Source organism: Vicia villosa, linkage group LG1, assembly GCF_029867415.1.
Source record: "Vicia villosa cultivar HV-30 ecotype Madison, WI linkage group LG1, Vvil1.0, whole genome shotgun sequence".
Classification (NCBI taxonomy): Eukaryota; Viridiplantae; Streptophyta; class Magnoliopsida; order Fabales; family Fabaceae; genus Vicia; species Vicia villosa.
In genome coordinates this window covers 179,650,500-179,666,144 of record NC_081180.1, presented here as the reverse complement: position 1 = coordinate 179,666,144, position 15,645 = coordinate 179,650,500, and the positions used below count along the sequence as shown (strand labels likewise).

General features: G+C 38.3%; 1 non-coding gene across 1 annotated transcript; it reads left to right on the top strand.

Annotated features, from left to right (window-relative positions):
- Positions 1 to 10,750: 10,750 nt before the first annotated feature.
- On the top strand, positions 10,751 to 10,857 carry LOC131645334 (small nucleolar RNA R71). Its single transcript, XR_009296963.1, has one exon. It is a non-coding gene; the product is annotated as a small nucleolar RNA R71 (small nucleolar RNA).
- Positions 10,858 to 15,645: the final 4,788 nt, after the last annotated feature.

Here is a 15,645-nt window from a genome sequence, read left to right as displayed (position 1 = left end):
AACATCCCCAGCAGAGTCGCCAGCTGTCGCACGCTCGCGAAAAATGAACAGAGTCGCCACCAATATATTTATCCCATAAGGGAAAGGAATATCAGGAAACCTAACAAAGGAAGGAACAGGGTCTTGCGACCAGAGAATCAAGGTACGGGAGTCGGTTACGCAAGGGGAAGGTATTAGCACCCCTCGCGCCCATCGTACTCGATGGTATCCACCTATGTTTGTTTCTATCTAAAGGGTGTGTACTATGTTTATGTCTAAATGCGAATGAATGCAAAAGAAATACGGGGAAAAGAAGGAATTATTTACAAGTGTGCTCGTTCAAGCCCCGCGACTTGATGCCTACGTATCCTTTTCAGGAATCAGAGCGCCGTAGTTCGGCTCTTTAGTTTTTGTTTGTTTTTGTGTTTTTTAGTTGGGCGGCGTTAACGTTCGCGCTCTTGCACAAGGGGACAGCCTAGGATGCAACGGAGCGGAAATAACGGTGCCCTTAAGAAAGCGAGAGAAGAGAGAGAGGGTTTGAGTGTTTCGAGGAAATCCCTTAAGCAAGGGAAACTCGAATTACTCTTTGGTTTGTGTTTTTTAGAGGTTGGGAACTTACGCCTGAATGGAACCCTTAAGCAAGGGAGCTTCAAGCACTCGAACATCCCTTAAGCAAGAGAAGTTACAAGCTTCCATTCCCTTTTTATTAGTCAAAGTATTTATTAGTCATTTTTTATGAGTTTTCTTGGTGTTTTTTATGGGAGTTTATTCAAGTATTTTTAGATGTTTTATGTTGAAAAGAAAAAGAACTAGCCTAAGTATGAAGGGAATTTCTACCTAATATTATCATGGTTTCTACCTAAGGTTAGGATTTAAAGAAGTATGAAAAATAGAGCGCTAAGTAGAATATTGAAAATAGCATGAAAAAGAACAAGTCAAAATATAGCACAAAAGTGAATTAAAAGTACTATTATTTTTATGAGTTTTTTTTGAAGGAATTTAAATGTCAAAATTACCTAAAAATCTACTATTTTTATGACTTTTTATGAGAGCAACGAACTACAAAGTGCCGAGTTAAACTAGCCTAAAAATCTATTAAGGAAACTAGTATTTTTTATGAGTTTTTTATATGTCAACAATAGTGTATCAAAGTCTAAAAGGAACATTATCAATTTTATTACTAAAAGAAGTGGTAAAAAAAATCTAAGTAAAACGTAAATTATTTAGGTGAACAAAATGGAAACAGGGGGTGCAAACTGAAGTTGGTGGTACATATAGCAGCATGGGCGCAAGGCCCAGGAATGTTTTTTGTTCAGTTTCTGCCTAACAAAAACGTGTAGCGATGGGCCAAAGGGGGTGAGCAAGGAGCAATCAGGCCCAAGGTTTTATTGTTACCAGAAAATTGAAGGAGGGGTGCACGATGGGCCTTTCTGGGGTGAACAGCATAGTAGGCCTATGAAGTGTTATTTTTGTTTGATCCATTGTTATACTTGCCATTATTCAGAACAAAAAAACAATTAAAAAGGAAAATTAAATAATAATACTTGAAAGGGAATTAGGTTAAATCGTGAGTGACCTTTCAGCTTGCACATTCTCCTTTCTCTTCTCCTCAAAACGCAAACGGCTCAACGGCGACGGATTCACCTTTCTTCTCCGATCAAGCAAACAGCGCCGCCATACGCGGCTCGCCCTCTGCCTCACTCCTCTCTTGCTCTCAAATCGATCCTCAAATCGTATTCTCATTTTTTCCTCTAATTCGGTAACACAGAGAACCTTAACCTAAGTCTGAAATTGAACGGAAATCTCGGGGCCTTTTGAGCAATAACCATGGGGAAAGCGTTCGGTGAAGCTCAAGCATTCATATTGCATCAAGGAAGATTTGAAGAAGATGGAGAGACAAGGAGTTACGAAGACTTACCTGACTTTGCCGAAGGAGGTTGAAGATCGAGGCTACCAGAGGGGGGACTCCGTGTTCTTGATGTACACTGAAGGCGCGAAATAAACGCGACAAGGAGGTGAATGCTTCAGGTAACGATCTTTGACGCTATTACTCTTCGCGAATTCTTTTTCTCCTTCTTCTCTTCTTTCCCTTTTTTGCGATTTTTTGTGAGTTGTTACGTGAGAACGAGTGATGGAGGATAGGGATAGAACAAGATACCGAAGGATTAAGCGATCGCGGAGGCTAAGCTCTACCTCGTCGGAGCTTCGAGGTGAAGCTTCGAGAGGTATTTCGAAGGAGCTCTGGTATGGTGTAGGTGATGATTTGCAGAGGGCAAGCGAAGGTTGAAGATGAAGGATTGAGAGAGAGTGAATTGGAGAGAGTGAGAGAGTTAGGGTGAAGGAATTGTGAAGTGATGAAAAGTGATGGTGGTGAATGGTGGAGTATGAGTGTGTTCAGAGAGTGGAAAGAGGAAGAAGATGGTGATGGATGAAGTGTGAAAAAAATGGCGTGAGAAATCAGTGTGTATGAGTGAGGTTTGAATATATAGAGGTGGAGGGAAGAAGTTAGTTAAGGGGAGAAGGATTCTGAGCCATTAGATTAGAGAGAATCGGTTAGGAGATTGAAGGGTGAGATCGAGAGTTGGTTATGATCAGTTATGAATCTGTTTTGGTTGTTAGAAGTGAGCTAGTTATAAGAATGAAGGCTGGTACTTCTGTTATCAGTTACTGATTCTGTTAGTGATGTCAGTTAGTTGTTATGTTAGTTACAGAGTTAGTTACCATGACTGCAATGTTAGTTATAGGTTGAGAGTTAGGTTGGTTTTCTGTTAGAGTTAACTGGTTAGAGAATAGGCTGAAGGTTATGAAATGTTTGGGATTGGTTATTTGATTGAAGGTTAGAGTATTTGTGTGGTTGAATTTGTAGAGCTGTTAGAAAGAGTTAGTTGCAAATGGTTTTGACAGTTAGGAATCGGTTAGGTTGTTAGGAATAACTAACTTCTGCTATGAGGTGGAGGGTAGAGATTGAGGTGGTTTGCAGTCAGTTAGCTGTTAGTCAAAAATTCTGTTATGAGATGGTTTGGACTGTTGTTTGTATAGTCACAGAATGTTATAGGTTGAGAAGCTTTAGTTAGAAATTCCATTTCAGTTAGTTAAAAACAGTTAGAGACATAGTTAATTGTCAGTCAAAAATGTTAATTAGTTATAAGTTGTTAGTAACTATTAGGAGAAAAAAGTTAGTAACTGAGTCAATGTCGACTGAAATGTTAGTTAATAATCGGTTAAAAAGTTAGTTACGAACTTGAAAATAGTTAGTTGTCGCTTCTGTTGGTTAGAATTTGCAGGTGTATTGTTTTGGCATTGAATGTATATAGGGACATATTTGTGAAAATGTAGGGCTGCATGTATGTGTTTTGAACTGAGTTTATGGATTGGTTTTGAGTAATGTGAATGTGGATTTTGCAGGGCTTGGTTTGGTTATTTTCTGAACTGGTTCTTGTTTTCTGCAGGGCCTGTTATATGGTTTTCTTTCTGGTTTTTTCTATTGCCAATTTGAGCTTGTAACATGATTTTTTGAATGAGTGCTTAGATGTGGATGCTGTATAATGCAGGTTTTGGATATGGTGAGATTGAATGTATGCAGCTGACTTCAATTATGAATTGTGGCAGGTTCTTTTGGAAGCTTTGCAAACCTTTGGGTATGTTTCAAGTCATGAAGGCATTATGGAGAAAATTTTGGCAAATGATGAAGAAACAGCGAACCTGGTTGAAGATGTTAGGTCTAGGTCATTGTTGGGTTTGAGTCAAAGTTGGTCAACGGTTTGACTTGGTCAACAGTTGACCAAAAGTCAAAGTTGGTTTTTTTTGTAATTTTCTTGACTTCGTTTTGTAGATAGCGGTGGACTCTTGATCTTTGTAATTAAATCTGATCTTGGTTTGAATAATGGGATGTTGACTTTTTCAAGTAATGGACTCATTTCCCTCATTTAGATTTAACTTTCTTATTATCTTGAATGAATATCATGAATGAAATTTTCAATATGACCTTTGATCCAAACTTGAATAACAAGGGCAATCTTACAATCTCAATGAAATATTGGCTTCAGTCCAAACCTTTTTCAAACCACACTTGCTAACCGCATCTTTGCACCTTGACCTACATTTTGCAAATTAATCTATAAATCTTCTTTTGCCTTGACAAAGTTCCTCATTGAAGATAATATTTGAAGCATAAAGGAAATCCTTGTCTTGTAGTACACATAACCATGAATCCAGACCCTACTTCCATAATTCAACGCTTTAAGGAGCGCTCGACGAATCAGTGTTATTTGATATGTACACCTCACAATCACTATGAACCCTTAATGATTCAAGATCCTTGATCCCAATGTCAATTTTATTGGTTAATGAATGCATGATGCGTTATATGACCTAATGGAAGATATATACATGAGATTATGAAATGAGAAGTCTAAGCCAGTTAAAAGTTAAAGGGGTAGGACAAATTTGGGGTATGACACTCTCCTCCTCTTACATCAGTCCAGATCACAAGCACACTCTTTTCTGCATTGGCAAAAAGACTGAGATCAACATCTCTCACATTCTGTTTGAGAATCTGAAGACTTCAATCCTTGAGTCAAGAGAAGAGGAAAGGGCGAAGTACCCTCATCTTCCAAGAACGACTATTCCGTTTGGAAGAATGATTTCAGACATTATTACTGAAAGCAAAGTGCTGGACTCCATCAGAAAACTCAATGCATCCCACTTGCTTGGAGTAGTTCAAGGTCCCATTTTTAATGGTGTGGATTTGTTCAGATTAGAACTCATCAAAAATGTACCTTCTGTGTGCCCAAGTTTTCCTGACATTCTCTCAAGAAGAGTTGTTGCTGAAGGTTTTGCCTCCCTGTTTCAAGAAGAACTGCATCAGGTTGTCAAGTCTTACCTGGAAGATTGTGTTAGGAAGCAATCAGATATTGATCCTGCTTGGATCCATGGCAGATTACTTCCGTCCAAGGCTGATCTTCTGAAGAAAGATCAGAAGGAACTAAAGGCTAGGCTAAAAAGAAAAGCCCAAGAAGATGAGGCTGAGAAAGCCAAGAAGTTAAGGGTCACCTATGATCCTGACAAGGTGGACTCTGAAGAACGAAGAGATAAAAGGATCAGAGATTCCTTTCGCAGAACCAGATCTTCTTCTTCTTCTGTACAAATATCCAGAAAGGTTTTTACTCCACCTCCTTCTGTCCCTAAACCTTTTCCCCAATCACCTCCTTCTGAACCAAAAGTAAACTTCACCTTACCAAATCCTTCTCCATCATCCTTCTCCTCTCCCATTCTAAACCCCACACCTTTAAGTATTCTTCCCCCAACTCCTTCTGATAAATCTTTCTCACCAATTCCCTTTACAAACACTCCATCCTCGTCTCAATCTATCATTTTTGATATTCCATCCTCATCAATCATTCTCTCAGATATCCCTTCTTCCTCATCCACCGTACCTCCACCTTCTATATCCCATCCCTTACCTACCAGAAAATCCAAACCTTACTGTCTTCTCTATCCTGACTACAAATTCACCTTCAATCCGCCTGAACCTGAACCCTATACCTACCTGGAACTTTTCAGACATGAGGTGATTAGCAGTCTAGACCTTCTGAAGGATGCATTTCTAAATGGTCTGGATGATGTTTCTACAAGAAATCTCTGGAGAAGATTTCGCAAGGATTTTCAAGTAGAAGCAATGGGAGTACAGAAAAGACTAGTGGCTGCTGCCCCTGGTTACCCTGGTTACCTTCTGGAGGAAGATAATGGTATATACTACCATCCTCTCAGAAATTGTGTTGCTGCTGAGGAGAAGCCCTTTGTGGATGAATTGGAAGTATTAAGACTGGCTGCTGAAATGGAAGCAAATCCATGCAGGGATATTGTTATCTTTATTCCTCAATACCCTGTTCTGCTAGGAGACTTCAAGACTCTCTTTGACTATCTGAGGGAAAACCCGTCTGAGAAAGACCCAAGCTTGGTCATTCCAGAAGTTGCTGACCCACCAGTAGTCGAAGGTCCTTCTGCTCCCAGGAATCTAGCTGCCATTCTTCAGGCACTTGAGAATGGAGACTCGGAAATTCCTGCTGCAGAATATGGAGATGCTTCTATGCAAGAAGCAGATGCTGAAGATCATGTTGCTGAATCAGTTCCTGTTGAGGAAATCCCTGCAAATGATCTATCTATGGAAGCTGCAGATCAACATGCCATTCCTGTGGTTGAAAGCGGTGAAGCTTCTTCTGATGAATCTTCTCGTCTTGCAAGGACTCTAGAAGAAATTCAGAAAAGACAGGATGAGCAAAGCTCACTCAATGCTGAGTATAGCGCTTTCATGGTGAGGCAAAAAGGACACAACAATATGGTTCAAGAGATGCTGACCAAGATCTTGTCAAGACTAGGGCCATCCTAGATTGAGTCTGTGTTGTTTCTTTCTTTTCGTTGCATCTGTCTTTGTGCATCTGATCTTTCTTATCTTCATGTACTTCTGTACCTGCTGTTTGAACTTCAATGAAATCAACTTCTTCCTCCGTGTGTTTCGTTTTGTTTGTCTCTGAATCTTTTTTGCTTTTTGATGATATGACAAAAAGGGGGAGAAAGATAAATGATAAATGATTTGATTTAATCAGTTGCTTTCACTGACAAGAACTGCAAGTTCTATATGGTTTAAGTGTTTTGCAGGTATAAAGATGTGAAGAAAATCTTCAAAGCAAACACAAGAAGCAAAACCATGGAAACTGAAGCAAGCCGAGTGCTGTCAAGCTTCAGAGATCAGAAGCAAGAAAGAAGAATGAATCAGAAGCACTGATAATAGAATTTGATCCATATTTGTCTATTTGTTTTGACAAAATTCTATTTGCTCTGATACATTATTTGCTCTGATACATTATTTTAGCCTATATGGCTCTGATACATATCATGTGTTCAAATATACATTTTATGTTCTAACTCGTTCATGCTGACTTTTGTCGTTTAGTTTTTGTTCTGTAACATTTCAGGATGTAGAGATGCTCAGATGATGCTCTGGTACATTCAACAAATGTTCTGATACAAATCTAGCATGAAGTAATGTTGGTAGAAATTCAAAGCTCTGAAGCTATCCGAGGGAAGCAGAAATCAGAAGCTGTGAATGTTCTAAAGATCCAGAAAACTCAAGTTCTGAAGCTGTCCTAAATGGAAGCAGAAATCAGAAGCTGTGAATGTTCAGAAGATCAAAGAAATTCAAGTTCTGAAGCTGTCCTAGATGGAAGCAGAAGTCAGAAGCTGTGAATGTTCAGAAGATCAAAGAAATTCAAGTTCTGAAGCTGTCCTAGATGGAAGCAGAAATCAGAAGCTGTGAGTGTTCTAGGGATCTAAAGAAATTCTAGTTCTGAAGCTGTCCTATGGAAGCAGAAGTCAGAAGCTATGAATTCTCTGAAGACAGAAGCGTATATGATCGTCTCTACCGAAATAATCAGGGAAGTCTTTTATTAAAGTTCTTCGAGTATTTATTTCAGGGGGAGATTATTTATCTCAGGGGGAGATTGTTAATCTCAGGGGGAGACATATTCATATGCTTATGCTATAGCTGTGTAATTTGTCTTTTGCCATCTATTCTTTCTGATCGCAAATTCATATCATTTATATATGTTTTTGTCATCATCAAAAAGGGGGAGATTGTTAGAACAAGATTTGTTCTGATCAATTATCTTAGTTTTGATGATAACAATAATATGAATTTTGCTTAAGATTATATGGTACTCTAATCCAATGCAATTTCCTTTTCAGGGAATATATAAAGAGTACGCATAATTCAGCGCTCAGAAGCTTTGTCTCAAAGGGTTCAGCATGCAACATCAGAACATGGTCTGGCAAGACATCAGAAGATGGTCGAAGCAGAATCAGAACATGGGTCTATGGAAGCATCAGAAGAACAAGAGAACAGAAGCACTGAAGTTCTGATGGTATCACGCTCAGAAGCACTTCAAGGTCAGAAGATCAGAAGATGCTATGCACCAAGCTGTTTGACTCTGATGATATTCAAACGTTGTATTCACAAACATCAGATAAGAAGAAAGTACAAGTGGCAAGCTACGCTGACTGACAAAAGGAACGTTAAAAGCTATTCTAGGCTACGTCAGTAGACACAGCGTGAACAAGGCTCGAGGTAGTTGACAAAAGCGTATAACATTAAATGCGATGCTGTACGGAACACGCAAAGCATTAAATGCACTCAACGGTCATCTTCTCCAACGCCTATAAATATGAAGTTCTGATGAGAAGCAAGGTTAACGATTCTGAACAAAACAACTCATATTCAACTTGCTGAAACTCTGTTCAAATCTAAACTCAGAATCTTCATCTTCATCAAAGCTCACTACATTGCTGTTGTAATATTTTAGTGAGATTAAGCTTAAACGATTAAGAGAAATATCACAGTTGTGATTATCGCTTTTAAGAAGCATTTGTAATACTCTTAGAATTGATTACATTAAGTTGTAAGGAACTAGAGTGATCGTGTGGATCAGAATACTCTAGGAAGCCTTAGAGGTTATCTAAGCAGGTTGTAACTAGAGTGATCGTGTGGATCAGTAGACTCTAGAAAAGTCTTAGAGGGTATCTAAGCAGTTGTTCCTGGAGTGATCAGTGTGTGATCAGAAGACTCTGGAAGACTTAGTTGCTGACTAAGTGGAGAACCATTGTAATCCGTGCGATTAGTGGATTAAATCTTCAGTTGAGGTAAATCATCTCTGCGGGGGTGGACTGGAGTAGTTTAGTTAACAACGAACCAGGATAAAAATAACTGTGCAATTTATTTTTATCTGTCAAGTTTTTAAAGCTACACTTATTCAAACCCCCCCCCTTTCTAAGTGTTTTTCTATCCTTCACTGGTCGGTTTAGTTCTTCGTCTAGAAACTCATATCTAAGATCGGTAGGAAGTGTCTTCAGCTCTATAGCAGGTTTCTTAGGTCCAGGTATAGGATCAGGAGTTAAAGCTAAGCATTCACTCAGGTGGTTATCTTGATATTCCTCACGCCAGTTGTCATCTTCAAAAATTGGCGGCATAGGAATTCTTAGGATGTCGGTTTCCGTATTTGGTTCGGATTTTATTTCATGAACACACTCGTCGATTATGTCAGCAGAACATCATGTGTCAATTATAGAAGGTGCTTTTAGGAATTGGGAAAGTATAAATTCTATTTTCTCTTCTCCTACTTCAAAAGTAAGCTTTCCTCGTTTTACGTCTATAATTGCACCAGCGGTTGCTAAGAATGGTCTTCCTAATATGATTGGGATGTTAGAATCTTCTTGGATATCCATAATGATGAAGTCAGTTGGGATGTAGAATTGACCTACACGGACAGGGATATTCTCTAACATTCCTACAGGGTACTTTACTGAACGGTCTGCTAGTTGAAGAGACATTCTTGTTGCTTTAAGCTCACCTAGATTTAGTTTCTTACAGGTTGAGAGAGGCATCAAACTAACACTAGCTCCTAAATCGCACAAGGCTTTCTCTATAATGGTTTTACCTATTACGCAGGGTATAGAGAAACTACCAGGGTCTTTCAGTTTTGGAGGCATATTGTTTTGGATGATAGCGCTACATTCAGCGGTAAGCGTTATAGTTTCGTTATCCTCGAGTTTCTTTTTGTTTGATAAGATTTCTTTTAAGAACTTAGCGTACGAAGGCATTTCAGTTATGGCTTCTGTGAATGGTATGGTTATGTTTAATTGCTTCAGAAGTTCTACAAATCTTTTAAATTGCGCTTCGGTTTTTGATTTAGCTAATCTCTGAGGGTAAGGAATTGGTGGCTTATAAGGTGGTGGTGGAACATAAGGTTTCTCCTTTTCGGGTTCCACTTCGTTATTGTTCTCATCAGTCTTAGTAGTTTGTTCGTCAGTTGTTTTCTTTTGGGTTTCCTTTGGCTCTTGTTGTGACATGGGTACGTTTTGGGTTCTAGGATCTATGGGTCCATCGTAATTCGTTCCACTTCGTAGTGTTATCGCGTTCGCATGTCCTTTAGGATTAGGTTGTGGTTGAGCAGGAAACGTGCCAGCAGGGGCAGCAGTAGGTGCTTGTTGTTGAGCCACTTGTGAGATTTGAGTTTCTAACATTTTGTTATGCGTAGCTAAAGCATCTACTTTGTTCGATAGTTGTTTTAGTTGCTCGCTATTGTGGATGTTTTGATTCAGGAAGTCTTTATTGGTTTGTTGTTGGGAAGCTATGAAGTTCTCCATCATGATTTCTAGGTTCGACTTCCTAGGGGTGTTTTGAGCAGCTACAGGCGCTTTTTGGTAGCCAGGTGGTACAGCAGGTGCTTGTCCAGGCGCGTACAACGCATTGTTGTTCTTATAAGAAAAGTTCGGGTGGTTTTTCCATCCAGGGTTGTACGTGTTAGAATAAGGGTTTCCTTGAGCGTAATTTACTTGATCAGATGGGACTCCAGTCAAGAGTTGGCATTCAGCAACTACATGCCCAGTCAATCCACAAATCTCGCAGTTAGGTGCTACAGCGGCAGCGGTGGCTGAAGGAGTGATGGTTAAATTCTCGATCTTTTGAGTTAAAGCGTCTACTTTAGCGTTAACGCGGTCTATACCACTTATTTCGTACATTCCTCCTTTGGTTTGTGCTTTCTCTAGAGCAGCTCGTTCTCCACCCCATTGGTAATGGTTTTGTGCCATGTTCTCTATGAGTTTGTATGCTTCATCATGGGGTTTGTCCATTAATGCTCCGCCAGCAGCGGCATCTATAGTCATTTTAGTGTTATATAGGAGACCACCATAGAAAGTATGGATGATCAGCCATGGTTCGAGTCCATGATGAGGGCATATTCTAAGCATGTCCTTGTAACGTTCCCAAGCTTCGAAGAGTGATTCGTTATCTTTCTGGGTAAATCCGTTGATTTGACCTCTAAGCATAGCAGTTTTGCTAGGCGGAAAATATCTCGCTAAGAATACTCTCTTCAATTCGTCCCACGTAGTTATGGAATTGGAAGGCAGGGATTGAAGCCACGCTCTCGCTCTATCTCTCAAGGAGAAAGGGAAAAGGCGTAATCGAATAGCTTCGGAACTAACGTTGTTGGCTTTGATAGTGTCGGCGTATTGCACGAACACGGATAAATGGAGATTGGGGTCGTCTACAGGGCTTCCAGAGAATTGATTCTGTTGAACAGCTTGGACCAGTGAAGGTTTTAGTTCGAAATTGTTCGCTTCAATCGCAGGTGGTGCGATGCTTGAATGCGGTTCAGCGCGCGAAGGAGCGGCATAGTCTCTAAGAGGACGAATAGCAGCCATCTCTAACTTCGGGGTAATTTGATTGATTTGATCAGTAAAAATCAATTCCTGATTGATCGGAATTTCTGCTACTTTGGGAAGATTGCGAGCTCGACGTTTGACGTTAATGAAACGTTCGATCTCGTTAATTCGTTGTATTAAGTCTCCTCCTTCTGAACGAGTATTTGGCATACAATCGTTCAAAAAGAAAGGGAAGAATTGTCCTAGTCTCTACGGTGTAACAGTGAGTTACGATATCGACTTAAATAGTCCCCGGCAACGGCGCCAAAAACTTGATCGCGACTTTACGTGTCTATAAATCTGATAACTGCAAGTGCACAGTCGTGTCGTGTAGTTTTAAAAGATATCGAATCCACAGGGACTATGAATCGATCTACCGTTATCTAAGGTTACTATGTAAAGCTAGGAGTACTAAAATTTCGATTGTTCCTAAGGGAGAGTGATTGTGAGAGAATAAAGAATAATAATAAAAGACAGGTATCAGTATGTATTTCGTTTAACTACAGGAAATCCGAAGGTCCATTGGCTTTTGCATAATCAAATTAAAAATCTTTACTAATTCAATTGATTAAAAATCCTCGTCTCAAACTTTCGCTCTGTTGAGTCAGACTACTATCCTAATCCTAATGTACGCTTTCGCCATCCCATTAGATTTTAGAAGAGCTTTTTGGAAACAATGTAATTAATAAAATGCCTATTTTATGAGGTCGTTATCTATTTAAATCTCCTAATCTCAAACTTTCGCTCTGTTGACTCGGAGCAAGCTAATATCCCTAACGTACGCTTTCGCCATCCCGCTCGAGTGTAAAAACAATTTTTGGAAATAAATAAGTCCCAATTAGTTTTAATACGCTTTCGCCATCCTTAAAACTAATGTCCTATGTCTACTATCCAGTTAAAGACCTCAAACTTTCGCTCTATTGGTTTTAACCTTTGACCGTCTTAAGCCCTCAAACTTTCGCTCTATTGGTTTTAAGACTTACTAATTAAACTAGACATATAAACCAAAAATAAGTGATAATTAATAAAACAATATTAAGCCAATTTATTTAGGATCCCTACGGTTAACTTACTTTACATACCGACACCTTTAGTAATTTAGCCAGACATATTAATACGGTTAAACATGCATAAATCAGTTTTGTTCATAATAATAAGCATATTAAATAGCATATAATATATCATGCAATAATAATATAAATAAAGGCGGTAAATAAAAACCTGAATTAAATAAATGGCAAATAATTCTTCAAGTATCGAACCTCCACCACAGCTTGGCTGGATCGTTCTTCGGAATTTAAATGGCAGAAAATAAAAAAAAACAAGGAATTAAAACGATAAATCTAACGTAAGGCTAGATCTACGAAAAGTTCACAACAATTTCCAGTGTAGAAATCGTTGTGAGAAAATAAACGGTTGAATGAAAACAGAATAATGAAAAGCGGTTCGCGGTACAATTTCGGCAGCACTTCGTTGGCAGGAAATCGGACCGATTGAAGTGAGATAGCAGGTCCTATTTATAGGAGGGGATTTGCAGTTGGAATCCGTGAATTGAGGGACCTTTTTCTGACTGGGACTTGGAGACGTGCGTCTCCGATTCTTCAGGGAGGCAGCTGACTGACTTGAGACGTGCGTCTCAAGTGGAGATTCTTTAGGGAGGTGGAGACGTGCGTCTCCCCTTTGCTGAGGTGGCAGAGACGTGCGTCTCTGCTTACTAGTGTGGCCTGGGTTGCTTTCCTTCGTGGGCTGGATTGCTCTTTTGGGCCTTTTGGGTCCTAATTGCACCCTTCTTTCATTTCAGCACTCCTTTTCGTCTTTTAAGCATAAATATTGGTCATTTAAGCTCGATTTTCTTTCCTTTTCGCAAATAGACGCAATTGAAGTGTAAAACCTGAAACAAAACAAATACACGCGTAATATCACAATAAATTAACATAATAAACGGAAAATGCTATAAATATCTATGGATTCTAGGCTAAATATACGATATAAAATCGTGTTATCAGAGTTTGAGTACCTTGACAATTTTAGTCAATATCATTCCCATCCTTTTGGACAAAAACAACAAACTTAAGCAATCAACAATAGACACTTCAAGTGTGTGTGTGGGATATCATGTGACACAAGAACAAACAAGTGAGTATGATAATCAATAAATAAGAGAGATGGATGTATCTAAAACCCATGGATTCAAACTCATGTATGAATGATGAATGATTGATATGATGAATAAACACGGGGTTAGATAAACAACACATAAGAGAAATTAACAAGATAATGGTTAAAATAACAATTAAGTACAAAACAAGGATTAAATCGACAAGTATGTACAAGATAACAAACTTAATTAATCATGGATAAACAAAGATCAACGTGTTTCTTTTTATTTTTGGGTTAGGGTTTTAAACCTAGGTTTTTTGAATTAGGGTTTAATCATAAACACCTAAATCTAATTGATTTTAATTGTTAAATTCCTATTTCTTTAAGAGAAATGGTCTAAGGGTACATAAAGAAGTCAATGACATCCTACTCTAACCCTAAACAAATATTTACAAACATTCATAAAGTTCTATAAAAGAAATAACCAAAACAAAAGATTTTTTAATTGGTTTTTCTTAACATAAAAGACATGTTTTTGAATTAATTTTTAAATAAAGAAATATTAAATATTTTTGGGATTTTTTAACATAATGTGAAAATACATAAAAGAAAATAAATCACACAAAAAAGAAGGGATTCAAAACATTGATTTTACTATTTTTTTATGATTTTTTGAAGTTTAATAAAAACTAAAATAAAATGGTGATAAAAGAAAGGTTTTGTCTTTGGAAGGGTTTGAACCCATGCCCTTCACATCACCACTCAAAACCTTAGCCACTGGAACAGGCGCGTGTACTGATCATTAGGCCCATCCCATTTCAATACATATTAAAACAAGTTGGAAATGTTAAAAATAAAATAAAGAAGGAACAAAAGGTTTGGGGCAAGGGGGATTCGAACCCCAAACCCTATGGGCATGAGAGGACTAAAGGCGTGTTGGTTACCAAGTGAGCTATTACGATGAAGCCGTTAAGCAATGGACACCATTAAAAATAAAATAAACAAAGTTTCAAAATTCAGACTTCCACTTCATCTTCTTCATTGGACCACGAAGAACAACATCAAAACAACCATGGCGCCAAATTCAAATGTTATCAAATCTTAATCAAATTGAACAAATTAAAATCCTAAAATGATCAGCAAGAGGTCACGAATCTAAACATGTATTTAACTAACATTTATTTAACCTTAAACGCATGAATTTCTGGAAAACTATTAAGAACCCTAAAAACTCAATTTCAAATTAAATGACCAAATCAAACAATCAGACTCTAAAAGCTTAGGACTTTTGTTCCTTACATTATTTTGAACACAATGGTATCAAGAAATGCAAGAAACAAAGCACAAATGAGTATGCTCGAATTCAAGAAAAATACCTCTGAAAGTGAGGATCAAACTCTTGATTGGAGGTGTTTCTGGGCTGCCAATTCAATCTGGAATCCTTTAGTGATGTCCAAGGAAGCTTTCTGGGTGCTTAGAACTCCTTGAGGACCCATGCAACTTCAAACACGATTTCACCTACAAAGCAGAAAAGTTATGGTTGGAACTTATAGTTCCAAGTGTTACAGATCCAAAACAGGTGTTTGGATAGCTTCTAAATGATGTTTAGAAGGTATCCAACACAAAAAATCCAAGAATGCACGAGCCAAATCAAAAATCACAGTTTATGGCTTAAGGGTGAGTTTTGGAAAAATGCAAATGGTGATTTTGTGCTTTAGGTGTTTAGCAAGTGTTTGGTGGTTATGGACAATTTCTATATGTGATATAGAAGCTATTTGAAAGGTTAATTTGGTTGGTAAGTGTTTGCTTTGGATTTTGGTTAGTTATGAGCTTGAAAGAACCTTTAATGGAGGTAAAAATGTGATTTTTGTTTAGGGGACCTTTGAGAGGTTGAGGAAGGCATGGACAACTTCTAAATGATGTTTAGAAGTTTTCTAAACCTTTGGTTGATACCCAAAATTGCTTAAACTTAAAATGACCTATAAAATGCAAAGATAGGAAAATGAGAATTTCAAGTGAGGTAGTGACTTGGAAAATTCTGGTGTGTTTGATCAAGGGAGTGATACTATCTATTTATAGGCAAGGATTAGGGTTCGTGGAGGGAAAAAATTCAGAGTTTTGAGCTCACATGTGATCTTTGTACCTCTTTGCTTGTTTGTGAAGAAATGAGAAAGTTATGGTTTCAATGGAAGGTACAAACTTTAAGCATGCTTGCAAGGACTTTGATATGATCTTAGAGAGTTTGCTTGTTGGATTTGTGTTGCTTTTGCTACAGAGGAGACATGGGGGAGGCTCAAGGAAAGTGGACTTTGC